This window comes from Trichomycterus rosablanca, chromosome 4 (genome assembly GCF_030014385.1).
Source record: "Trichomycterus rosablanca isolate fTriRos1 chromosome 4, fTriRos1.hap1, whole genome shotgun sequence".
In the NCBI taxonomy this organism is placed as follows: domain Eukaryota; kingdom Metazoa; phylum Chordata; class Actinopteri; order Siluriformes; family Trichomycteridae; genus Trichomycterus; species Trichomycterus rosablanca.
The window spans coordinates 16,213,332-16,241,224 of record NC_085991.1 but is presented as its reverse complement, the minus strand read 5'-3'; the positions used below and the strand labels follow the sequence as shown (position 1 = coordinate 16,241,224).

Genomic DNA, 27,893 nt, shown 5'->3' with positions numbered 1-27,893 from the left:
CGAATAAGGACTTTGTTTGTCCAAGCACGAAACTTTGTTTAACCCAAACTTGCGAATGCTAATGATTAGCAGGCATGCTACCATGCAGTTTTCTCTGAGGCCTGGTTGACCTCTTTCTCCAATTACTCCATCTTCTCCTTGTTCTTGGAAAACTTTCTCTCTTCTTCTTTTTTTTTAACAAAGGCCCGCCTTGGGTTTTTAAACCTCTCAAAGAAGGGCGGAGTTACCTAAGGCAGAGCCAATAAGTTAAATTTCTCTTTGAGGTCATGTGGCGACAGGGCTCCTCCCACCATGTACTTTTAACTACTGACAACCAGCAGGTGGCGCTAAGATACAACAATACATGAGTTGATTAAGTTTACAAATTAAGTTTGTAAAAGTTAGATCTTTGTGGAAGTTTTCTAACTCAACTCTTAATAGTACCTAAAATTATACAAGAAAATCTTAAGTCATTCATGGATTATGCCAGTACCACATACCAAAAAATCACACACATTGAATCAAAGCATACAGTATGGGTCTTCACATCTTTAACACTGGTATGAGGTCCATGAAGAGTAAATAGAACAAACGAAGCCACACGTCACTTGTATCATAACACATACAAATTTGTCAAAGTAATTGTAAGAAGGTCCTTTGGTTAGAATGAACTTATTTTAGTTCATTTTCCATATTGTTCCAGTCTCTGAATTCCAGTGTGTGTGGGTGTGTGTGTGTGTGTGTGTGTGTGTGGACACACATTGTCTCGGGCCTCTGGACTCGTAAAAGTGGCTTTATGTCTTTAGCATCCTTTAAGTGTAAACAATCAGGGTTTAATGGTGGCATTTGGCCAGACTTGCCGGCACCCGAAAGCTGACCTTAATGCCCCGGTCTGCTTAAGGCCACAGATTACCTTGGCAATTATAGAGCTCTGATCAGTCATAAAAGATCCCCTGGGGAGTAACGGTCCAGGTCCCAAAGGCCTTTTATGGTTCCCTCTGGGGTTGTAAACTCGGAGACATTCCCAGGGGGAACGTCACAAACAGTCTCTGGAGATAAACCGTCACTGGAGATCTCAATATGCAGAGAAATTGAAGACAATGTCCAGTTTTAATCCAGTAATAAGTCTTTCAATCACGTTTCCGCTACAAAGCAGTTGAATATTGTTTACTCTGTTCCCTTTCTTGACTATCGTGTCAATAAACAGAATGGACAATTAAAGCATTGTACTTGCTTACTTTATATTTATTAAATCTACAACAGTAGCGAACATTAACTAACGTGTGTATAAACATTACTATGACAACCCGCATACATCTGTGTGTGCGTTGCTCTAACAGTTCCGTACTGAAACATAAAACCATCACACGTTCCACAACAATTTTTTCTAAATAAATAAAAAAGCTATTGTAAGAAAAAAAGAATGTTGTTTGCTATTGTCGTCACAATATTAAAATTTACATTAATATATTTTTTTTACTGTGTAGGACTCAGTTCTGTAATACAGGTATAACTAATCGTACATGTCACTGTGTAACTACAGTCGAATCCGGTTAATTGGACCACCGGTTAATCGGACCAGTCGCTTATTCGGATTATTATTATTATCCTATTATGTACGTGTAATGTTATTCGCTTATTTGGACCAAAATTCCGTTTAATCGGACCAAAGAACGTGAGAGCGAATAAGAAAAAGAAGCCACAAGTCGCCACTTAGAGCGGATGCAAAGCGGGTCAGCGAGATATGGGAGGATTCCTGGGCTCCCCGGGAGAATTTATGCTTTTATCAAAGGTCAGGAAATTCGAAAAGTTGTGTTGACAAGAGCAAAACCAGCGGGAGGTGAACACGCCCACCACTTTCTTTCCCACAACGAAGCACCCAGTAGCCAGCAGCGTGGTTATTGGATCCATCTGCATCTCCGCTTTTCGGCGAAATGAAGTCAAGCGTAAACAAGAGTGTCCGGCAACACGTGCAAGGAATTCCCTCCTGTCAATCACGATTAAAGTCTACACGAGAAAGCTATCATTCCACTATCATTCCTTGTAACATAGGGCATGTTCGTGTAATCGGACCAGCCGGTTATTAGGACCAAAACGATCGCGTCCCGATGTGGTCCGATTAACCGGATTCGACTGTATTATAACATTTAATGTATTTTAATCAGCGTTCTGCTTCATGCACTTTTTAGACGCTCCCTTACTTTGCTATCTCAGATGAACCTCACATGTATGAAATAGCTTTAACTAAAAATGAACAAAATTACTTTTTTAAATATATTTGATTGTTGTTTGCTTATTATCTTTAATTGGACACAATGCTTAACTTTAGAATGAAAGAGTTTTAATATATATATATATATTTTTTAAATATGACTATAACCAGCCAACTAACTCCAAAAGTTTCCAGCAGTGTCTTAGTGAACAATGTATACTGAAACTGATGATGTGTATAGTTACACTGTAGCATCTGCACTTCCTGTGTGTGGCTTCCTAAATACTTATGTGTTGAGTTTCATACAGAACTGTTATACTGAGTGCTCACAAAGCTGTGTTCAGAAATGCCTCAACTATGCAACTGGCGGCACATTGGGAGATACATGGTACTGATTCTCACTGTAGCATCAGGTAATAATAAAAAGATATATTAATATTAGGTAGAGCATTTTATTAATAATACCCGTGTTATTAGAATTAAAAATGTTGAATTAATAAATTAGATTTTCAAGAGAGATGTATCTTTGTGTTAAATTTAATGTTTTATTTTCTTTACAACAGGTGGTTTTGCAGATGAAATTGGACCAATAGATGCCAACATTGTTGCAAAAGAAACAGAGACTGTTACTCTAAAATGTTCATATAAGTCCAGCAGCAGCTACATTTATCTTTACTGGTACAAACAAAATCCCAACAGCGCACCACAGTATTTACTGTATAAAGGTGCAAAAGATAATAGTGAGCATCAGAGCACTCCTGATGACCCTCGTTTAGAGTCAAACACAGACGATACATCTACTGAACTCACTATCAGCAATCTACAGCTAACAGATTCTGCTCTCTATCACTGTGCTCTAAGAGAAGCCCAGTGATACAAAGCTATTGAGATGCTGTACAAAAACTCACATATTTGAAGTTCCTCAAAGCTCAGAAGATCAAAGTTATTTCTTTTTTTCTTACACCTTATCAGTTAACCACACACACACACACACAGAGACATGTTTTTGTTTATCTCTCTTTCTCTCTCTCACATACACATCCCTGTTGAATAACTAATTTTTTCTCTTATACACTGATCAACCATAACATTAAAACCACCTCCTTGATTCTACACTCACTGTCCATTTTTATCAGCTCCACTTACCATATAGGAGCACTTTGTAGTTCTACAATTACTGACTGTAGTCCATCTGTTTCTCTACATGCTTTGTTAGTCTCCTATCATCCTGTTCTTCGATGACCGCACTCTCCCAGGACAACTACAGGACCCCCACAGAGCAGGTATTATTTGGGTGGTGGATCATTCTCAGCACTGCAGTGACACTGACATGGTGGTGGTGTGTTAGTGTGTGTTGTGCTGGTATGAGTGGATAAGACACAGCAATGCTGGTGGAGTTTTTAAACACCTTACTGTCACTGCTAGACTGAGAACAGTCCACCAACCAAAATATCCAGCCAACAGCACCTCGTGGGCAGCATCCTGTGACCACTGATGAAGGTCTAGAAGATGACCAACTCAAACAGCAGCAATAGATGAGCGATCGTCTCTGACTTTACATCTACAAGGTGGACCAACTAGGTAGGAGTGTCTAATAGAGTGGACAGTGAGTGGACACGGTACTTAAAAACTCCAGCAGCGCTGCTGTGTCTGATCCACTCATACCAGCACAACACACACTAACTCACCACCACCATGTCAGTGTCACTGCAGTGCTGAGAATGATCCACCACCTAAATAATACCTGCTCTGTGGTGGTCCTGACCATTGAAGAACAGGGTGAAAGCAGGCTATAAAAAGTATGTAGAGAAACAGTTGGACTACAGTCAGTAATTGTAGAACTATAAACTGCTTCTATATGGTAAGTGGAGCTGATAAAATGGACAGTGAGTGTAGAAACAAGGAGGTGGTTTTAATGTTATGGCTGATCAGTGTAAATACATAGATAGATAAACTGCACCAATTACAATCCTCAGTTCTCAAAGTATAACAAGTGTAATAAAAACTGTGTTAAAAAAACTCAAACGTAAGCAAGTCCATCACTGAATGAATCAAAATATGCAAAATTAAGGTCCTGAATCCCATTGAGATGCTGTGGCAAGACTTTATTCAGACAGTTTATGCTGTGATTTAATACTGGTTTACATGGTTTTGTGTAATGTTGTTGATTAAGCTCAGCAGTACAAGCACAGTGTGGTATAATCCATTAGGCCCAGACAACTGCAGTGTGTAGATTCATTATCTAAAAGGCTTGTTTTAATACAGGGAGGAGAGAGTTTTTACATTGAAAATAAACGTAAAGACTTGCATGCCAAATCAATCCACAAGTAGTAGTAAAGTAAAGTGTTTTATACACCAGATGGCGACTCCATCTACATCTTACAAAACACTGAAACAGTTACAGATGTTAAACAGGAAGTCAAGTTAAATGGTTCAAATGAAAAATAAATGATTGCAGTCAGAGCAATTTCATACTGCAGTTCAGCCATGACACTGTTTGCTCATCTTTGCCTTCTTCATATAATTTTAGGTAAGACATGACATTAACCTGTTGTAAAAAGTATATTTCTTTTTTTCTCCATTAGCTTATTACATTAAATAGTGAAAATAATGTAAGAAGAAGAAAAAAAAAGAGAAAATAAAATAGATAATAATAGATGTGTTTCACTTTCAAACAGGTTATAATTCTGCAGCAGACATTCGGCCCGTCTCTACAACTAAAACTGTCGTGGAGAAAACGTCTGTTACTCTGTCCTGTAATTACAGTAGTGTTAGTGCTGATGATTATCTGTTCTGGTATCATCAGTACTCAACATCCAGACCAGAATTCATCATTTTGATTACTGAGAATAATTATGAAAACAAAGCTCATCCTGATTCTGGGTTTTCTGCAAAGATAAATGAAGATAAAAATCGAGTGGATCTGATCATCTCCTCTGCTGCAGTATCAGATTCTGCTCTCTACTACTGTGCTCTGCAGCCCACAGTGACAGAAAATCATTCTATACAGTACAAAAACCAAACATCTACATTAAATGTTTTGCTGTTGCATGAAAGGGAAATTATTTAAATTTTATCAGATTTATGTTTTAACCTGAATAGCATTACTGGTTTAAAAACGAGCAAAACTGCCGCTCAGGTGGCGCAGCGGTGAAGTACGCTAGCACACCAGAGTTGGCGTTTTAAATACATCGTATCGAATTTCAGCTCCAATAAGGCAGCAAGCAAAACTGGTGGCCATAAGTCATATGTTTAGTACGTATGAGAGGTGGCATTGTGTACAAAAAGTGAATACACCTGATATTTTATGATGTTTGCACCTTAATATCCTCTTGGGGAAAAATCTATTAAAAAAGTACAAAATCCATTCCTATAGTTTACAATGCAAGAAAATGCAAAAAAATAATAAATAAATAAATAAATATTTTCTTGAACTTTGACAAAACTACAGTAAGAAATAAGCTTTAGTTTTTTTGCTGACCAATGTTATGTATTTTGTTTAAAAAAAGAAAAAGTTGCTTCACAAGGCTGCATGCTCAGTCTATTGCTGTTTAAATTACAACAATGCACAGCACCAAAAACATCATAAAGTTTGCAGATTACATTCCCCACAAATTTCTTTAGCAACTGTGACAACGCCACCCCACTTTTTATAAAGGGTAGGGGGTCCCTGCAAGGTTTCTCAAATAAATTAGTTTTTTTTTCCCAATGTGTGTTTGGGACCTGAAAGTTACAGTACAATACAGTACAACTACACAGTAGAATAGCTCAGTGCATGATTGAGTATGATTGAGCATATATACTGTATTGTATGTAAAGCAGCATTTATACAGTGTCTGTCATGATGCGTCACAACTTATTTGGGTCTAGTTTCACTATGTGTATAAACAGTGTTTGAACTGGAATCCATGGAGAGGCCCATGAATGTATGGAATTCTTCTCGGCATGGTGGTGGAAGGTTTATGACTGAAAATCTACTCCAATCAATGGAGGCAGCATGCGAAGACATGCGAAGAGTAGATTATTTTCTATGCTGGATTCTTTCCCCGTTGTCTAACAAGGGAGAATATTGCTTGTGATGTTGACGAAGTCCTGTGGCCTGACCCACCCCAAAGGCATGATCTTAAGGCAGAATTAATGGCATTGAATGCTTTATAAACAAATGCTAATAAATATATTGCAGTTTATATACTGTGTCTTTTTTATTTTCTATTGTACATATATATCAATAGTTTTCTTGAACGCAAAAAATCCAGAATTCCTGAATATACTGTAGATTTTTGGATTTTCTATGATAAAAGCAGGGTGTTTTGCATTGTTTTCTGTAGTCCTTAGTAACTGCTGGATGCATTGATTGGATTTGTGTGTAATTTGACGGCAGTGTTTGATTTTGAGCAGGGACATTTCAGGAAATGTGTTTTAGCAACTCAGAAACTGTAAAATAGTATATTATTAATAAAGTACTGGTATATTAAAGAGCATCACCTTCAATAATAATAGTTTTTTTTATTTAATTTCAAAGGGTTAACTACTTTTCATTTACACTTTACTTTTTGCCTTGTTAGTCAACAAAAGACATTTCCACTGCCTGTTGGTCCAGTGGTTAAATGTGAACATGAGGCAAACATGCATACTTATGATTTTATTCTTGGTGATGTTATTTCTTATTGTATTGTATTGAATGTTTGTATTATTGTTATTGTTACTGGTCGCAAGGGCCTTAACCCTCTCAGCTCCAGGGTTCTGTACAATGGCTGACCCTGTGCTCTGATCCTGACTTCCAAAGAATTTCCCGGTAAATGAAAATATCACATATAAAGGTGTTCCATCAATATATTTTCTGCGGCAGTATCTGACTCTGCATTGTACTACTGCACCCTGCAGCTCACAGTGCCACATTTTACAAAAACACAACTTTGACAGGACCTGCTTTCCTCAAAAGAGGCTATTTGTCTGTTTATAGTTCACCTCTAATCCACCTAGATAACAACCTGTTAAAGTCTAGTTTAACACAAGTTGTCCAAATATACACTACACTAAATATACAGTACAATACAATAATAAATATAGATAATGATTGTATACATTTACAGCATTTAACAGACACTTTTATCTAAAGGACCTTACTATTGTGACCATATACATTATACAATGCAAGCGATTGATGGTTAAGGGCTTTGTTCAAGGGCCCAACAGTGGCAACCTCACAGCAGTGAGGTTTAAACCCCTTTAGTTACTTCAAATTACTAGTCCAGCATCTTAACAACTAATGTACCACTCCCGCTATTTACATCGATTGCCATTTTACCTGAGTTAGTTAAGGTCTATATCCTGGGAAGGTAGAAAATAAAAAGAAGATCCAATTAATCATCAGCATTATTATGAATAACACAATAAAGAGCAGCATTTGAATGTACATGCTACTGATTAATCAGGCTTTTACTAAACCACTGGATGGATGGATGGATGGATGGATGGATAGATAGATAGATAGTGATATGTGTAAAGTTCAATTAATGTATATAGTGTTTCAGTAATGTGCCAACAGAAATATTAGTATCATCTGTATGCTGTTGAAGTGTAGCAACAAACACATCAAACTGCAGCTGTACTTTATTATCTACATAAAGTTTTTGTGTTTATTTATATACAATGGTTTGTTAGTCTATCTTCACAATATCAGATAAAAGTTGACATGAGTTGACATGGATGTAACTTGATTGGAGGTGGGGAGCCAGATGTGGTTACATACAGCAGATACACTTTTAACTCTGGATGCCAGATCTGAATCAGACACTCAGCACAATGATGTTACTCCTCTTCTTCATTTTCATTATTGTTGATGATAATGGTAAGTGATATACAATAGGCATCATATTTAAATATGTTTGTATTAATTATCTACTATTAGAAGTATAAATTCTATATTTAGAAATAAAATGTGTAATATGGTATCAACTAAATGTTATAAATTGTTATAATGTTTTATATCAGAAGCTGCTGAGATCATTAGACCAGATCAAAACAGCTCATCTTCAACTGAAGGAAGCAACATCACACTGTCCTGTACATATGATGGATCAGTTTATAGTCTCCACTGGTATCAACAAAAACTTGGATCAAAACCAGAGTATTTAGTGCTGATTATTGGAGATGGTGAAGATGTTAAAACAGCTCAAGCGTCTGACCCAAGAATCTCAATGAAACGCTACAAAACAAAAACAAAAGGAACAATGGAACTGGAGATCATCTCTGCTGCAGTATCTGATTCTGCACTGTACTACTGCACCCTGTAGCCCACAGTGACAGGAAATCCAGCTATACTGTACAAAAATCTGTTATCAGAGGAGGGAGCTATTAGCATGTTTACATTTTATCACTTGCTGCTTCTTGTATCCAAAGTCTGTCTATTTAATAACAATCAGTGTTTAACTCAGTGGTTCTTAAACTATTTTGTCTCATTTTTCCTGCAGACACTTCTGAAGGTGTACAACAGCACAGGAAGTCGTTGTTTTGATATTGGGGAAAGGTTAGGACTGCAGACAGGCTGCATGGACGTCCCTGCAAAAGATGTCCTCTTAAAGGCAGCATATGTTGCTCTAAAATCTGAATGTACTTTCCTGCATTAATGCTGCCATCAGAGAAGTGTAAATGATATGGTACTGACACAACACCATATCATGACAGATCCTGGCTTTTGAATTGTTCCATCTTTTTCTGATTTGTGGTTGTATTACGTTACAGACTTATTCTATATTAGATTGAGTTCTTTTTTTGCCTCATCTGTGGAGTGCTGCCTGGATGGTTGATCATCTGATTTTCCCATCTCCACAAGGATACGCTGGAGCTCTGTCAGAGTGACCCTCGGGTTTATGCTCACCTCCTTGGCGAAGGCCCGTCTTCCCTGATCACTCAGTTTGGCTGAATGGTCAGGTCTAGGAAGATTTTTGGTGGATCCAAACATCTTCCATTAATAAATGATAATGGCCACTGTGCTCTTCGAGACCTGTAAAGCTGCAGCAATTTTTATGTACCCTTCTCCAGATCTATGCCCTGATACAATCCTGTTTCTGAGGTCTGCAGATAATTCATTTGACCCCATGGCTTGGAGTTTGCTCTGATATGCTGTTACACGCCAGCCTAGGGTATTAGAGTATCTCGTGCACCTAAAATACACACACATGTTTCACACTAAAGTGAGCTTCACAATTACAAATTTATTTACAAAAGATTCAATAATACAGTCAAACCAAGCTCTCTCTCCAGGGGTAAGCAAGGCCAAAATAATAAACAAAACCCACACTAACTTTAAACCCAAACCTCTTACTAACCTAACCAAAAAATAAAGGAAACAAAAAAACAAACTTCTATCCTGACTCACTAACTAAACACAAAACCAGGAGAAAAAGGTTACAAACAAAATGGCACTTACCCCCTTCCAGCTCTTTTGAATCCACATAAACACCCCACTCAATATTTATAATTATTTACACAGACAAGCAATAACATTCATAATTTACAATATTCACAATCCTCAGCACCTCACTAATTCACTAATGATAACAGCCAACTGCACAACACAATACATAAACCACCAATTATCTCAGTCTTTGTCTTTCTCTCCCTCTCTGGTCTTCATTTCTTCTCTTTTTATAACCTCACCACCTCACCAGCACAGGTAGTTAGGAATTCTCTTGGCTCCACCTAGGGACAGGGAGGAAAAAGGAAGAACACACAGACACTACACAGCAGCTGTAACATATGCACTGTCAACTGTGGGACCTTATATAGGCAGGTGTTGGCAATCCCTAATCATGTCCAATCAATAAAATGTAGCACAGGTGAACTCTAATTAAACTGTAGAAACATCTCAAGCAGTATCATTAAAAACAAACTGCACCTCAGCTCACTTTTTAAATTTAATATATTTCTCATATACTTGTTTTCAAATAGTATGCAAAGTATGTTAAACAACTGCTGAAGTAATTCACTTAAAGCACACTTTAAATACCATATACAAAGGTTTACTTAAGGGTATTTTTAATAAAGCTATAAAGTAGACTTAAGTATACTAATCTTCAGTAGGCTACAGTGCACTAAAGTGTATTATTGTTACACTAGTGATCAAGACACTTAAAGAGTGCTAATTATACTGTAACTGTACAAAAACAATACAAAAGCTCCATAGGGTAGGTGTTATTGCATGTGTGATTATGGTATTTTGGTGGTGCAGCAGTAAAACATGCTAGGACGTGTCAACTGACATGTCAAACTCGTGTGTTTGAATATTGCATGTGCTAAAAGTCTCTAAACTACCTCAAAACATAAAAGTTTTGACCCCTACTGGTTGATGGTTACAATTTAAGTAAGAGAGATCAGTGCATGGCTAATAAATTTGGCTATGAACTACAAAGAATCGGAAAGTCTACAACTGGATGAACAAGGCAAAGGATTGATTATTCATTGTGCTCTGCACGTGTGGGTTCAAATCCCATCCTCGTCGAAGTAAACACACTTTTAAAAACCCTTTTAAATAACCTCAGTCTGCTCTGAAAACATTGGAAATAAGTAACACTGATGTACTGAATTGCTACTCCTATGTCTGTTTGTTCTTCCTTATATGGTCAATAGGCGGCAATGTTTTCAAAGCAGACCAAAGTAATTCAAGAGAGCTTTTAAAAGTGCAGGCGAATCCCATTCTCGTTGAGGTGAAAGCACTTTTAAAAGCTCTCTCAAATGACCTCAGTGTGCTTTGAAAACATTGCAGCCTATTGACCATATGTGGAAAAGCAAACGGATATAAGAGTAGTACCCTTTCCACCTGTTTTCAGGCCAATCCAGCCCTCTGAAGGTCCTCCTGCCACACTTGAGTACAAATGACACACCTGCAACCAGACCAGAAGAGCATTCCTCTTAACTTGACCAGATGAGGTGGCCGAGTGGTTAAGGTGATGGATTGCTAATCCATTGTGCTCTGCACGCGTGGGTTCGAATCCCATCCTTGTCGAAAATACCTTTTAAACTCTTAATGCATGCTCAATAATCCAGCTCCACAAATCCACAAAGTGGAGACCGTTAAACAATGTGTGGTTACTAATCTGTATGTCATTAAATTGTATTAGAAGAACGGCTGTATTAGATGAGCTGTTTCTATTTGGTGTTACAGTTGTGATTTTTTGTGAGTAGTGCCAATATTTTGCACCGAGCTGAAAGCAAGAGTTTCAGGGGTTTTGTTCAATGTTTAAAGGCTTGGTTTTCAATGAGGATGGGATTCGAACCCATACGTGCAGAGCACAATGGATTAGCAGTCCATCGCCTTAACCACCACGTCAGAACATGCTCTACCTTCATGAAGTAAGCCAAAAACACAATTATATTTAAAAAATGCCTGTATAAGATGTGCTGTTTCTCTCTGGTGTTTCAGTTGTATTTTTGGTGGAGTTTAATTATCAGAGCTGAAAGCAAGAATTTCAGGGGTTTTGATCAATGTTTAAAGGTCTGGTTTCGCATGCAGAACACCTTACGCCTTAACCACTCAGCCACCTCGTCTCAACCTGCCTACGAAAATGTGTTTCTGGGCCGATTGGTCTGGTTGATCAGCTGCATTGCCTTTTAAGAAATATCTGGGTGTTTATCTGGGTGGGGGGTGGGGGGCGTGACATTACGAGATTTTTTTTACTTCTAAAACTAAAGCAATTAATTTTTCACCCACGGGAGTAGGGTTGCCAACCGTCCCGTAAAATACGGAATCGTTCCGTATTTGGAAACTAAATGTCTGTTCAATACGGAACGCGCTTTGTTCCGTATTTTATCAATGGGAGAGAAACGCTGCAGATTAGACTGTTCAATACAAGAGCTGGGCGGTTCCTGAATCACCCGGGTTAATGATTCGAATCTTTGTACTGAATCAGGAATCACGAGTCCGAAATCTCAATTAACCCGGATCCTACGAGTCCTCTGACTGGCTGCTGCTAAGTATACAAGGCGAGTGAGCCGACTCACTGGAAACACCTCTGACTGCGATTACACACACTGGTGTTCGTTATGTGGCTGATTTTATGCACATGCTATTATTATTATTATTATTATTATTAATCAGTAGTAGTGGTATAGGTTAGTAATGCAGCATATTTTCTTGTAAGCAAAAGAACATAATATAGTTATATTATTATTAAAATGCAAATGCTTACAGGCTACTTTAGTACTGTACTGCATAAGGAGTATCACAGCCCCCATGGTAATTTTAAACCCTTGACCCATTAATATACCCATCTGATTGGTATGTGAATCCACCCCCCTATCCCGCATGGTCAAGTATTCACTTAAAAAAAGTGTCAACTTGTCACTGACAGGAGAAGTGTGAGGTGCCAAGAGAATCAAGAGAGAAGGATGAGTGCATGGAAGACAAGTGATATTTGGATGCATTTTAATGCAATAAATCAATCACAATCAGAATGTCAGTATAAGTGACTCAACTGACTCAAGTGACCCAAGTGAACCGGATCACATTACTGAGTGACTCAGATTAACCCGAGTCCATAAAATGAACCGAATTTACCACCACTATAAATAATTCGCTGTTTGAGTAGCGCAGTGGGCAGCGTGCATCACGCATGTTCTTCTGCCCTAGGTTCGAATCCGGCTTAGGGCGATACTATAGTAACACAAGCAGGGCCGGCGCTATGGGGGCTCTGGGGTGGGCATTGCCCCAACCCTCCCCCAGTTTTCTTACTGCCCCCCTAAGCAACGCAGTCCAGAACCGGGCTGCATGTTGGTGTGAAGATGGATTATGTAAAAATGTTGTTTTCACCATTGAGAAAAAATTTTACATGATGTTGTTTATGCATGTTCTTTTACCTAAAATATGGTTCTGATTTCCACTGCACTATTTTACACTAAAAACTATACTATTCCATAATGCTCCAGATTGCATCATTCTAAATAGGTATCGGTATCGGCAAGTACAAAAATACATGTACTTGTACTCGTACTCGGTTGGGAAAAAATGGTATCGATGCATCCCTAAACAAAACCACTGAAACTCTTGCTTTCAGATCTGGTGCTGCTCACCAAAAAATCACAAGTGTAACACCAAATAGAAGCAGTTCATCTTATACAGCCATTCTTTTAATATAATGTTAATGACATACAGATTAGTAACCACACATTGTTTAAAGGTCTCCACTTTGTGGAGTTAGAAGGACAAAGAAGGCACAAGGTAACCAAGCCAGCCAGGAGTCGAACCTAGAATCTCCTGATCCGTAGTCAGGCACGTTATCCATTGCGCCACTGGCCCCTGTGGGACTGCCTCATTTCTGTCTTTTGACCAAGGAGAGAATAAAAAACTTTAAAGCACGGCATACAAAAACACACTGCCGTGACACAGATTCAAAACGGGGTCGCTGCGGCCACAACGCAGAATACTAACCACTGTACGATCACGGCATTCCAACTGTCAGCCACTTCCAACTCGTATTGAGTGCTCCCTGATAGACTGCAGTCATAGTTCCAACAGAACAAGCTTCTTGAGCTACAGCAACATGGCACAGGTGAACTAATAGGCAAAGTTTTGCTCGAAGTCCTATCATAAAGACGAATTCCCATATCAGGAGTCGAACCCAGGCCACCTGAGTGAAAACCAGGAATCCTGACCGCTAGACCATATGGGAAACCAGTATCAGTCACTTCTTTCCACTTTGACAAGACCTGCATTGTTGGATCTGAGGTACAGAGAACCATACACAAGAGATATATTGCGGCAATCGATTTCTGAGAAAATTCTAATCTTCTTTGATATGCTACATGACCACCTTCCCATTGGAAAAACTTGCCCTTGATCCAATATGGCGGCTTTCAAGATGGCGGCCATGTTTTAGACATAGCCTAAAAGATAGGCCCCCTCACCCATTACTTGTTGGGGTATTCAGATATGTCATTTTCCCTTTTGTTTCTGAAATAAAAGAGTGTCCTGAGACTTTTGACTCACCCTGTACATATTTTACAGTAGGTACAGTGCTGTTGGGATTATATGACAAGCCTTCTTTTGTTCTAAATGCTTGTGTGCAAATTTTTGACATGTCTTTCAGTGCACTTTTTGCAAGTGTCTTTGGCTTATTGCTTACCATGATAAATACTTCACTTAAAAATTATTAACCAAATGTACTAACAGTTACAGTGTATCACAAAAGTAAGTACACCCCTCACATTTCTGCAAATATTTCATTATATCTTTTCATGGGACAACACTATAGACATGAAACTTGGATATAACTTAGAGTAGTCAGTGTACAGCTTGTATAGCAGTGTAGATTTACTGTCTTCTGAAAATAACTCAACACACAGCCATTAATGTCTAAATAGCTGGCAACATAAGTGAGTACACCCCACAGTGAACATGTCCAAATTGTGTCCAAATTGTGCCCAAATGTGTCGTTGTCCCTCGCTGGTGTCATGTGTCAAGGTCCCAGGTGTGAATGGGGAGCCGGGCTGTTAAATTTGGTGTTTTGGGTACAATTCTCTCATACTGGCCACTGGATATTCAACATGGCACCTCATGGCAAAGAACTCTCTGAGGATGTGAGAAATAGAATTGTTGCTCTCCACAAAGATGGCCTGGGCTATAAGAAGATTGCTAACACCCTGAAACTGAGCTACAGCATGGTGGCCAAGGTCATACAGCGGTTTTCCAGGACAGGTTCCACTCGGAACAGGCTTTGCCAGGGTCGACCAAAGAAGTTGAGTCCACATGTTCAGCGTCATATCCAGAGGTTGGCTTTAAAAAATAGACACATGAGTGCTGCCAGCATTGCTGCAGAGGTTGAAGACGTGGGAGGTCAGCCTGTCAGTGCTTAGACCATACGCCGCACACTGCATCAACTCGGTCTGCATGGTCGTCATCCCAGAAGGAAGCTGACGCACAAGAAAGCCAGCAAACAGTTTGCTGAAAACAAGCAGTCCGAGAACATGGATAACTGGAATGCCCTGTGGTCTAACGAGACCAAGATAAACTTGTTTGGCTCAGATGGTGTCCAGCATGTGTGGTGGCGCCCTGGTGAGAAGTACCAAGACAACTGTATCTTGCCTACAGTCAAGCATGGTGGTGGTAGCATCATGGTCTTGGGCTGCATGAGTTGCTGGCACTGGGGAGCTGCAGTTCATTGAGGGAAACATGAATTCCAACATGTACTGTGACATTCTGAAACAGAGCATGATCACCTCCCTTCGAAAACTGGGCCTCATGGCAGTTTTCCAACAGGATAACGACCCCAAACACAACCTCCAAGATGACAACTGCCTTGCTGAGGAAGCTGAAGGTAAAGGTGATGGACTAAACCCAATTGAGCACCTGTGGCGCATCCTCAAGTGGAAGGTGGAGGAGTTCAAGGTGTCTAACATCCACCAGCTCCGTGATGTCATCATGGAGGAGTGGAAGAGGATTCCAGTAGCAACCTGTGCAGCTCTGGTGAATTCCATGCCCAGGAGGGTTAAGGCAGTGCTGGATAATAATGGTGGTCACACAAAATATTGACACTTTGGGCACAATTTGGACATGTTCACTGTGGGGTGTACTCACTTATGTTGCCAGCCATTTAGACATTAATGGCTGTGTGTTGAGTTATTTTCAGAAGACAGTAAATCTACACTGCTATACAAGTTGTACACTGACTACTCTAAGTTATATCCAAGTTTTATCTCTATAGTGTTGTCCCATGAAAAGATAATAAAATATTTGCAGAAATGTGAGGGGTGTACTCACTTTTGTGATACACTGTGTGTGTCAGTAGCACAATGTATTAAATACATAATACATAATAATACATAAATCAAGAGTTTAAGTTAATGTTTACATCAAATATAAAAAGACAGCAGTTCTGTAAGAATAAACATATTGTAGCGTCAGTGGGAGGAGCCGTGGTATCCAGGCTTACCGTCAGCGTGTATCCCAGTGTGGGAGACTGGGTGGCTGCGGTGAGAGCTGGATAGGTAGCTTATATGTTTGTCTGTTGTATGAATGTATGTGTGTATGAATGAGTGTACGTCCTAAACCACTGAGCGAACTGCCAAGGGCAGCTCACTCGAGGTCCCGACGCTCGCCTTCCTGCTCGCCGGCGCCACAATATTAAATATAATATTTGCATAATAATCAGTTATACAGTACAAATAGATAGTAGGTTTTGTTCCACACAGATGCAGTGAGTGTAAGTGTGCACATGATGTCAGGCTCCATCTACATGTTACTAAACTCTGTAACAGGGCTGTACTGCTGGAAAAGGAAGTTAAAGAGAGGAAATGGTTTAATTATGTATAAGATACGATAGCAGGTGTTGAGCTACATTATTCTGCAGATCAACCATGGCATTGTTTGGATTTCTGGGACTTCATACGCTGTGTACCACTACAACAAGCAAGCAGTAGTAAAACAATAAATGAATTAAATACTATTTCATAATAAACTAACTAAATAATGCCACTAAACTTTGTACAAGCAAATGAAAAAATGTAGAAATGTACAAAGAAACTGTAAACCTAAATTTTAAATTAACCAATCATCTCAAAACAAAAACATCCCTAATGCTAAATTACAGACGTGATTATCTACATCTAGATTGTATTCATAAATATGATTTGATCATCTACCTTTACAATATCAGATGAAAGAGGAGTTAACATGACTAACTGGATTGGGGGTGGGGAGCTAGATGTGGTTACATACAGTAGAAACAACTCCTTATGTTTTATTTGAATCTGACATTCAGCACAATGATGTTACTCCTGTTCTTCATCTTCATTATGGCTGATGATAATGGTAAGGTATATAATAAGCGTCATGTTTAATTGGTTGTGTATTAATTTTCTACTATAAATAATAAATATCCAGCTAAAATTAAATGTTTTTTTATTTATTTATTTATCTATTTTAGCAGAGGCTGCTGAGAGCATTAAACCCAGTCAAACCAGCGTATCATCAGCTGAAGGAAGAACAATCACACTGTCTTGTATATATGAAGGATTAGAATATGGTCTCCACTGGTATCGACAAAAACCTGGATCAAAACCAGAATTTCTGCTGCTGATTTATGAAGGTACTGTCACCCAGGCTCAACCACCTAAGCTGAGAATGTCCATCAAACATAACAAGAAGGATAAGAAAGTGGATCTGGAGATCAACCCTGCTGCAGTTTCTGACTCTGCACTGTACTACTGTGCCATGAGGCCCACAGTGATATGAACTCAAACTATGCTGTACAAAAAGCCTGTTTGTTCAGAAGAGGGAGCTGTTAGCATGTTTACATTTAACTGCCATTTGACTCCTAACATATGATGACACAGCCCCGGTTCTGGACTGCTTTGCTTGGGGGGGCAGTAAAACCTAATGAGGGGGCATGTTAATAGTCATGTTTTTGAAGCCAGAAATATATTCAAGGCTTGATTTGTGCATGAATGATGACAGCCAAGCTATTGATACTGGCTTAAAGTGATGTATGAGGTAAATAAATAAAAATGCATGTTTTCGAACTTAAACTTAAAACCCAATGATTAAAAAATACATGTTGATTATGTAAATGGAGAAAAAAGATTATCTAATTGTATTTCATTTTAATACGCCCCCTTAATTAAATTGCCATTACTAATAGAACAACTCTATTTCTTGAAAGGCTTTAATACAAATTTAAGTCAAAGCTGACAAATGTACCTACACACAGACTGAGAATATTCAAACGTGGAAATAGGAATGAGTGAGAATATTTATATTATTGGGAAATTAAAATATAAAGAAAACAAAAGAATACTAATTCTGTAAAAAAAAAGTGTTTACCAGTATACCTGCCTCTCGCTCACACTAACAGAACATATACTGCCGAACTGAACTGTTTGGGGCAGTCTGCCGATTTTTATATGACTCAAAGAGCCAATCAGGAATAAGCAAGGAAATATCTTCACACTGTAAAACAAAATGCATTTTTGTGATTGGTTCAGAGATCATTTTAAAAATAGCCGTTGCTTGCATTGTGCTTGGGGGGGCAAAGACACAATTTGGGGGGGCAATGCCCCCCTCAGCCCCCCCCCCTAGCGCCGGCCCTGTGATGACATAATACTTTAAAGCTCTTTGTATGATTGACAGTAAATGAGTCAAAAGCAATAAGGCACAGGCACGTGCACAGGCATTTTTGGGGGCCGGTGCTCAAGCCAAAAAAAAGGGGGCACCCGGGGGCACCCATCGCCAAAATTATTAATAAAATAATTTAAAAAAAACAGTAGGATATTTAACTCATATATTTATTTTTGTTAACACAATCAATACACATCTAATCAAACAACTCAAATTATCAAATTGTATAAATAAATGAAAAACAGACAAAAACAAGGCCATATTGTGCACGCTTTTAATAACCAAACAACTGATACTGATACATCTCCCTCATTTGCTTTACTGGTAGATGGCCTAATCCAGGATAAAAGAGAGCTGCTACCCTGAGCTGCTTGCTGTAGTTCCTTTTCTTTCTGCTTTTGTAACCTTTCTTTTCTTGGCATTATGCTGCTAAATTTGTAAATGAGATAAATCAATGTTGTGCATAATAATCAAGAGTGACTTACTGAATCTCCATAAAGGGGAGAACACAGTATACATAATTTTACTGTTTTCTGACAGAGTTGAAACATTACACTAATAATATACCATTACTAGTATCAATTTACCTCACCAGACTGTCATGTAGCTCAACTTAAGACCTACCTTTGATTTCAAATCAGAAACCCACTTTGGGTAGTTAATGTTAACAATGGGCCTTTTATTATGGCAATAAAATCAAATAGACAGCTAAATAACATTTTCCTATTAATTCATCATTTTTTGTATGCTGTTCTATATCATAGAGCATTATATTTAGTCTTCTACATACAGTAATCCCTCCTCGATCGCGGGGGTTGCGTTCCAGAACCCTCCGCAAAAGGTGAAAATCCGCAAAGTGAAAACCATGTGTTTATAAGGTTATTTTTATAACCCGATTCCATCGGCTTTAGCATCTTGTCATTAAAACCAATGGATTGAGGTAGCACAGCATGCTAACGTCAATATAACATTTCCCTTCATGTAACGATAACGGTTAAATTTCCTGACAAGCCCGAACTTGCAAATAAAAACACTCGGTACAAGTTTATACAAGTTAAAAATCAGTAATATTTTATTTACGTTTGAAAAGAACTCCATTCGTTTGTCTGCACCATCAGCCATGTTTGAACAGCCTCCTTATCGGGAGCGCGCACAGGATGACGTAAAATGTGTCTATGTAGAGAGAGAGCTAGCTTGCCACTACGCATCTTGACCAATCACGTGCGGCTTTAACAGATAAAAAAACGGGAAAAAAACCCGAAAAAAAACGACCAGGAGCCGAATCCCATCGTTCACTTTAAAGAGCCGGCTCTTAGAGCCGGATCGTTCGCGACCGACCCATCACTAGCAGAAATCCGCGGTTTATATTTAGACATGCTTGCAAATAAAATCCGCGATAGAGTGAAGCCGTAAAAGATCGGGTATTTTTTATTATCAAATATTGATGAATGTAGAAAAAAATTGGGCTCCAGCAGAAAGGGCACTTTTCTCACCCAGGGCAAAAGGGCAGGTGCTTGAGCACCACTAGGGGTCTATCTGTGCACGTGCTAAGCATCAGTAGTTGGTAGTGGCTCAAGGCCATGCTGTTCCAGAAGTGCTTCCAGATTCTCTGCTGTGTAGGGATTTTCACCAAACACATTGTTTGTTGCTGTGCTGTTGACGCCCATGTTTGCCAACATCCCTTCTGTCCAGATTTGTGTTGGTGTTCTGTTGTTTTCTGTATGCAAAGCATGGTGGTTCCAGGCCTTTCTGAATTGTTCTAGTCGGTTTTGAATCTCAGGAAGAAAAACTATGTGAAGTGAAAGTTTGTGCATATGGTCACTGGGATCCAATAGGGTTGAATCTTCAAGAGTGTAGAACATGCAATAAAATGGTTCCAGAACATGCAAAAACATCCCTCCAAAGAAGCTCTATTCTCTGATTGTGGATCGACTCCCCTGTAATGTCACTCTGACGTTCAATTCCCTGTACAAGGTTCATTAACAGGGCCACCTGCAGGTTCCCGCCACCATGATCTGATCTCACTCTAGATGGTAATCCATAGAGGACTGTCGCTTTGAGAAAATGAAACAGCACTGTTAAGGCATGATTGTCTGTGCTACAGTTCAAGTAAGTAATCAAGCAGGAACATCCATCAATGCCACCATGGACCACAAAGCCCCATCTAAAAGGGAATACGAAAAAGTAAATTTATAATAAATAATGTATGCAAATGTGCATAGTGAATTATTTTCATCAAAATGTACTCAAAAAAATACAGTTCAAATTCATATAGAATGTTTTATTTTTAAACTAATAATTGTATCAAAGTTTTATTGCAGCACCCATACATTGAAAACATATCGTTGCTGTCCAATGAAAACCATGTATGTCCATTTTTGACGAGTTAGATTTTTATGTTTCATTTGAACTCAGCAGCTGCTGTTTACATTGTGTGAAAACTTCATGATGAATGGACCAACAAAAACATCCCAGAACAGCTTGGAAAGACGTCTGGTTCCATTGACTTACATTAAAATTAGACCAGGTTTTTGTCCTCTCCTGTAAAGTTGCCATTTTGGAGATACTTGTTTTTAATTGGACAGTGACGATATGCTGCATCCCAAGCGTTTTTTCTATACTATGCATACCATCACAACGTAATTTTTGATTTAGGTTAATAAGGTACAAGTTAGACTGGTATTGGCTTAAAATGAAGGTGTATGGTCTCAGTTGCTTAGCTATTCATTTATCTGCAAACAGTGCAGAGTAATAAAGGCTATGGTAGGTTACTAGCACACAAAAGCCACAACATGTTGGGGTAAGAGACATGATAGACCCGTCAAGACACGCACCGCTCCACCTCCTCGCAGTTGCCATAGGGTTTATTCGAACCATCATCTCACGCACCTTACGCCGTGGAACCAGTAGTCCTCGTGCATGCAACAAGCCTGTCATCATCTGGTTGAATGAATATGTTGCCTTAGTGTTTTAAATCACTACAGGACTATTGTATATTTTTAATGTAATAAAATTTAATTAAATCTAGGCTTCAGATTTGACATTTGGTCATAAAATAAGGAGCAAACTTTCATATAAGCTAAACATTTTAACAGTTCAAAAACTTTATTATTTGCCAAATAATTATTAGTCTGCACCACTACTGCTGAATATAACCTATTTGTCCTGAAGGAATACTTTTTAACGCCATACCTCATTCCCAGAATTTGGATACAGGGCTTGAGGTTGTCTGGTATGAATTTCAAGGTCTTCATCAGTCACTTCAGCCAACCTTCTCCTTATTGGTACACCGAGCGCTTTGGATTTCTTGTAAAGAAATGATGTTGAGCATCCTAACATTTTTGCCATTTTCCTGACCGTGTGTCCTTGGATCAAAAGAAAGTTGATCTGTTCTCTTGTAATACGAACGGCTGGTCTACCTCGACCACCTGAAATAGAAGCATATTCAAAAATGCATGTATTGTCTTAATAGTCTCTTATCTAAAGCTGTCAAACTCTGTAAAAATAATAAGACAGTGAATCTGAAGATCTAATTTGACTCTGTATGTTACTACTGCATCCTGCAGCTCTGGAGTGCCAGTAAACACAACCTACTGTACAAAAATCAACTGTGACAATTTGTTTTTCTCAGAAGAGGGAGCTCTCTGTCTAACATTAACCTCTGTAATCCAGCTACAATGTCAAGATGCTTTTGAGACTTCTGTGTTCATTAACTTGCTTATTTATACACTGATCAGCCATAACATTAAAACAACCTTCTTGTTTCTACACTCACTGTCCATTTTATCAGCTCCAGAAGCACTTTGTAGCTCTACAATTACTGACTGTAGTTCATCTGTTTCTCTGCATGCTTTGTTAGCCCACTTTCATGCTGTTCTTCAATGGTCAGAACCCCCACAAGACCACTACACAGTAGGTATTATTTGGGTGGTGGATCATTCTCAGCACTGCAGTGACACTGACATGGTGGTGGTGTGTTAGTGTGTGTTGTGCTGGTATGAGTGGTTTAGACACAGCAGCGCTGCTGGAGTTTTTAAACACCTCACTGTCACTGCTGGACTGAGAATAGTCCACCAACCAAAAATGTCCAGCCAACAGCGCCCTGTGGGCAGCGTCCTGTGACCACTGATGAAGGTCTAGAAGACAACCAACTCAAACAGCCGCAATAGATGAGCGATCATCTCTGACTTTACATCTACAAGGTGGACCAACTAGGTAGGCGTGTCTAATAGAGTGGACAGTGAGTGGACAAGGTGTCTGATCCACTCATACCAGCACAACACACACTAACACACCACTACCATGTCATTGTCTATACAGTACCTGCTTCGTGGGGGTCCTGACCATTGAAGAACAGCATGAACGGGGGCTAACAAAGTATGTACAGAAACAGATGGACTACAGTCAGTAATTGTAGAACTACAAAGTGCTTCTATATGGTAAGTGGAGCTGAAAAAATGGACAGTGAGTGTAGAAACATGGAGGTGGTTTTAATATTATGGCTGATCAGTGTATGTCTGATGTATTTCTAAGCAATAATGCCTTCCTAAAATATTAATAATGAGTCAACTTATGTCTCTGAATCACTTTATTTTATTTACATATCATTAAATATCATTTTATTTAAATTGACACTGCTATATGACATGAAGTTTAGCAAGAAGGTACAACTATTATAACTATAAATGAGTTTAAAATCTAAGAAAAATTTCTATTCTGTCACTGATGATGGTGTTCTGTATTGCATATGCCCTCTCGTTCAGCTTATAGTTTAATTTCTTCCCATGTTATTTAATCACTTAAACAGAATTCTGCAGGGCAGTCAACTGTCAGTTTGTTAGAGTCATAATGCCTTACTGCTCATTTTAAAAGTTGTGTAGCTATAAATAAAGCTATAACACAGTAAGTTGTATCATTTGTACATAATGATTCATATTTAAGATTTTAATATGATGTTTTACACTTTTGTTATGTTTATAACAGGACAGGTAGTTAGTAGGTAGTCATCAGTTCAAGTTTAATGTCTATCATGACCAATTTTGTATCTTTAATTCACCTAACTTACACGTCTTTAGACTGTTGGAGGAAACCGGAGCTCTCAAAGGAAACCCACACAGACACTGGAAGAACATGCAAACTCCACACAGTAAGGACCCGGACCGCTTCACGTGGAAATCAAACCCAGGACTTTCTGGCTGTGAGGTGACAGCTCTACCCACTGCAGCACTGTGCTGATGATCTATGATCAAGAACTCAAATCAAATGTGGCAGTGACATTTATATTGTTTTTAAGTTAATGCTGTATGCTGGTAATTTGTGTAACTGCAAACACAATCAGAAACAATGATTTGTTACACAACACCAGATGAAGGCAGAGTTGACATGAATGTAACTGGATTGGGGGTGGGGAGCCAGATGTGGTTAAATACAGCAGGGACAGTTTCAGAGAGACAACTCTGTATGCCAGATTTGAATGACACTTAACACAATGATGTTATTCCTCTTTATCATTTTCATTATTGCTGATGATAATGGTAAGTATGATATAATAAGCATTAAGTTTAATTATTATTAATTTTCTAATATAACAAGCATTAATATTTCCACTGTAATAATAATAATTATAATAATTCAATATCAAATACAATGGTTTTGTTAAAATGTTTTTATAGCAGAAGCTGCTGAGAGCATTAAACCAGACCAACCCAGCTTATCTTCAACTGAAAGAAGCAACATCACACTGTCCTGTACGTATGAAGGATCAGCATTGTATGTTTACTGGTATCAACAAAAACCTGGATCAAAACCAGAGTTTCTGCTGCTGATTGATGTACGCAGTGGAGATGTCACTCCAGCTCAACCACCTCATCCAAGAATGTCCAGCAAACTCAAAAAGGAAAAGAAAGTAGAACTGGAGATCATCTCTGCTGCAGTATCTGACTCTGCATTGTACTACTGCGCTCTGCGGCCCACAGTGACAGGAAATCCAACTATACTGTACAAAAACCTTCTGTCAGAGGAAAGAGCTGTTAGCATGCGTGTATTTATTACTATTTGCTTTTTAGTCCCCAGCCTATGATGTGATTTTATGAAATGAATTATGATTGAGTCAGTATTGTTTTCTTATGTGTTTCTATTTTTAACAAGGCGTGAAAAAAGCTATTATAATTTATTTTAAAGATTTTTTCATGAAGTTATTTACACATCCACTCTAGTGGACTGCATACACCACTGGAATCTGAACCTAAAGCAACATGTAGTCAACAGACTAATGAACAATGTGGAAAATATGAATATCTACATGCTATAAAAGTTTGCAGGGCACACAGACACACAACACTGTATACAGTATACATACATACAGTATACAGACATACAGTATACAACAGTACATACAGTGTATCACAAAAGTGAGTACACACCTCACATTTCTGCAAATATTTCATTATATCTTTTCATGGGACAACACTATAGACATGAAACTTGGATATAACTTACAGTAGTCAGTGTACAGCTTGTATAGCAGTGTAGATTTACTGTCTTCTGAAAATAACTCAACACACAGCCATTAATGTCTAAATAGCTGGCAACATAAGTGAGTACACCCCACAGTGAACATGTCCAAATTGTGCCCAAATGTGTCGTTGTCCCTCCCTGGTGTCATGTGTCAAGGTCCCAGGTATAAATGGGGAGCAGGGCTGTTAAATTTGGTGTTTTGGGTACAATTCTCTCATACTGGCCACTGGATATTCAACATGGCACCTCATGGCAAAGAACTCTCTGAGGATGTGAGAAATAGAATTGTTGCTCTCCACAAAGATGGCCTGGGCTATAAGAAGATTGCTAACACCCTGAAACTGAGCTACAGCATGGTGGCCAAGGTCATACAGCGGTTTTCCAGGACCGGTTCCACTCGGAACAGGCTTCGCCAGGGTCGACCAAAGAAGTTGAGTCCACGTGTTCGGCGTCATATCCAGAGGTTGGCTTTAAAAAATAGACACATGAGTGCTGCCAGCATTGCTGCAGAGGTTGAAGACGTGGGAGGTCAGCCTGTCAGTGCTCAGACCATACGCCGCACACTGCATCAACTCGGTCTGCATGGTCGTCATCCCAGAAGGAAGCTGACGCACAAGAAAGCCAGCAAACAGTTTGCTGAAGACAAGCAGTCCAAGAACATGGATTACTGGAATGCCCTGTGGTCTGACGAGACCAAGATAAACTTGTTTGGCTCAGATGGTGTCCAGCATGTGTGGCGGCGCCCTGGTGAGAAGTACCAAGACAACTGTATCTTGCCTACAGTCAAGCATGGTGGTGGTAGCATCATGGTCTTGGGCTGCATGAGTGTTGCTGGCACTGGGGAGCTGCAGTTCATTGAGGGAAACATGAATTCCAACATGTACTGTGACATTCTGAAACAGAGCATGATCACCTACCTTCGAAAACTGGGCCTCATGGCAGTTTTCCAACAGGATAACGACCCCAAACACAACCTCCAAGATGACAACTGCCTTGCTGAGGAAGCTGAAGGTAAAAGTGATGGACTAAACCCAATTGAGCACCTGTGGCGCATCCTCAAGTGGAAGGTGGAGGAGTTCAAGGTGTCTAACATCCACCAGCTCCGTGATGTCATCATGGAGGAGTGGAAGAGGATTCCAGTAGCAACCTGTGCAGCTCTGGTGAATTCCATGCCCAGGAGGGTTAAGGCAGTGCTGGATAATAATGGTGGTCACACAAAATATTGACACTTTGGGCACAATTTGGACATGTTCACTGTGGGGTGTACTCACTTATGTTGCCAGCTATTTAGACATTAATGGCTGTGTGTTGAGTTATTTTCAGAAGACAGTAAATCTACACTGCTATACAAGTTGTACACTGACTACTCTAAGTTATATCCAAGTTTTATTTCTATAGTGTTGTCCCATGAAAAGATATAATAAAATATTTGCAGAAATGTGAGGGGTGTACTCACTTTTGTGATACACTGTAAGTACATCCATGTGCAGTAATCAAATAATTCAACATTGTATCACCTTACAGTAATTGCATTACTTCTAAGTTGAACACGGGTATTTGCTTTCATGTAAAATTAAAAACTAACATTTTTTACTACTTAAAAATACAGGCCCCACACTAGGAACTCAATGAACAAATGGCAGTACACCTGTATTTATTTATTTTTTAAAATATTTAGATATATTCAGATTCAATCCTCAGCATAGAACATATCATTGGTGCACACATATCTGGATAGGTTTTCTTTCATCCTTCAGAGATGATTTGTTCTATTGGATTCAAGTTAGGCGACATACTTGACCAGATCATAGTTTTTATTTTTTTTCTTCTTTAGAAACTCTTTTATGATTTTGGCAGTGTGCTTTGGAGCATTATCATGCTGGAATATTCCTCTTCTGCAAAGCTTCTGGAGATCCACAGGCATTCATGGTGCCATCTAGAATTGTCATCTCCTCAACACCTTTTGCAATCATTCAGCCCCATATAATCACATTCCCACCTTCACTGTCGGGACTATGCATTCACTGTGATAGTTCTGACCAGATTCTGCACAAAGATCCTGGACCCCATCTGAGCTGAACACATTTATCTTGGTCTCATCTGACCAAAGAATGTGATAATTTTTTACATTTACATTTTCTGCATTTAGCAGACGCACTTATCCAGAGCGACTTACAGAAGTGCTTCCATAGTAAACATTTCATTTCTCAAGTTTTAGTAAACAACAGTCAAAGAACACAAATCTGCTGAAACCTGTTAGAACCAAAGTGTTTTTTTTTTTGTTTTTTTTTGGAAATGGAAAAAAAATGTTAGTAAATAAGTACAAGTCAGCTTAAGTGCTTAGTAAAAAGGTGGGTTTTTAATCGTTTTTTTAAAGACAGCAAGAGACTCAGATGTTCGGACAGACAGAGGAAGTTCAATCCACCACTTGGGTGCTAGAACAGAGAAGAGCCTTGATGCTTGTCTTCCTTTAGTCCTGGGTGGAGGCTCAAGTTGAGCGAGACTAGTGGCTCGGAGGTTGCGTGGTACAGAGCGGGGTTTGATTAGACCACAAAGGTAGCTTGGGGCTGGTCCATTTTTGGCTTTGTAGGCGAGCATCAGTGTTTTAAACTGAATGCGTGCAGCTACAGGATGCCAGTGAAGAGAACGCAGCAGTGGGGTGATGTGGCAGTGTTTGGGCTGGTTAAAAACCAGACAGGCAGCTGCATTTTGAATGAGCTGCAAGGGTTTAATAGTGGATATGGGAGCTCCTGCCAGGAGGGAGTTGCAGTAGTCCAACCGTGAGATTACAAGTGATTGGACCAGAATCTGGGTAGCTTCCCTGGAGAGAAATGGTCGAATCTTCCTGATGTTGTACAGGAGGAACCGGCACGATCTTGTCATGTGGGCTATATAAGGAGAGAAGGTCAGTTGGTTATCCAGGACAACACCAAGGCTTCTTACCTTATCAGATGGTCTGATCTGGGAGTCATCAAGAGAAATGAGAAGGTCCTGGGTTGGAGACTGATCTCCGGGAATGAGCAACATCTCTGTCTTGCTGAGATTACGTTTCAGATGATGAGCTGACATCCATTG

General features: G+C 39.2%; 2 non-coding genes across 2 annotated transcripts; one reads left to right on the top strand and one right to left on the bottom strand.

Annotated features, from left to right (window-relative positions):
• The first annotated feature begins 11,116 nt into the window (after positions 1-11,116).
• On the top strand, positions 11,117-11,198 carry trnas-gcu (transfer RNA serine (anticodon GCU)). The gene has a single exon. It is a non-coding gene; the product is annotated as a tRNA-Ser (tRNA).
• A 2,216-nt stretch (positions 11,199-13,414) lies between these two features.
• Positions 13,415-13,487, bottom strand: trnar-acg (transfer RNA arginine (anticodon ACG)). Its single transcript has one exon. It is a non-coding gene; the product is annotated as a tRNA-Arg (tRNA).
• Between the last annotated feature and the right edge of the window lie 14,406 nt (positions 13,488-27,893).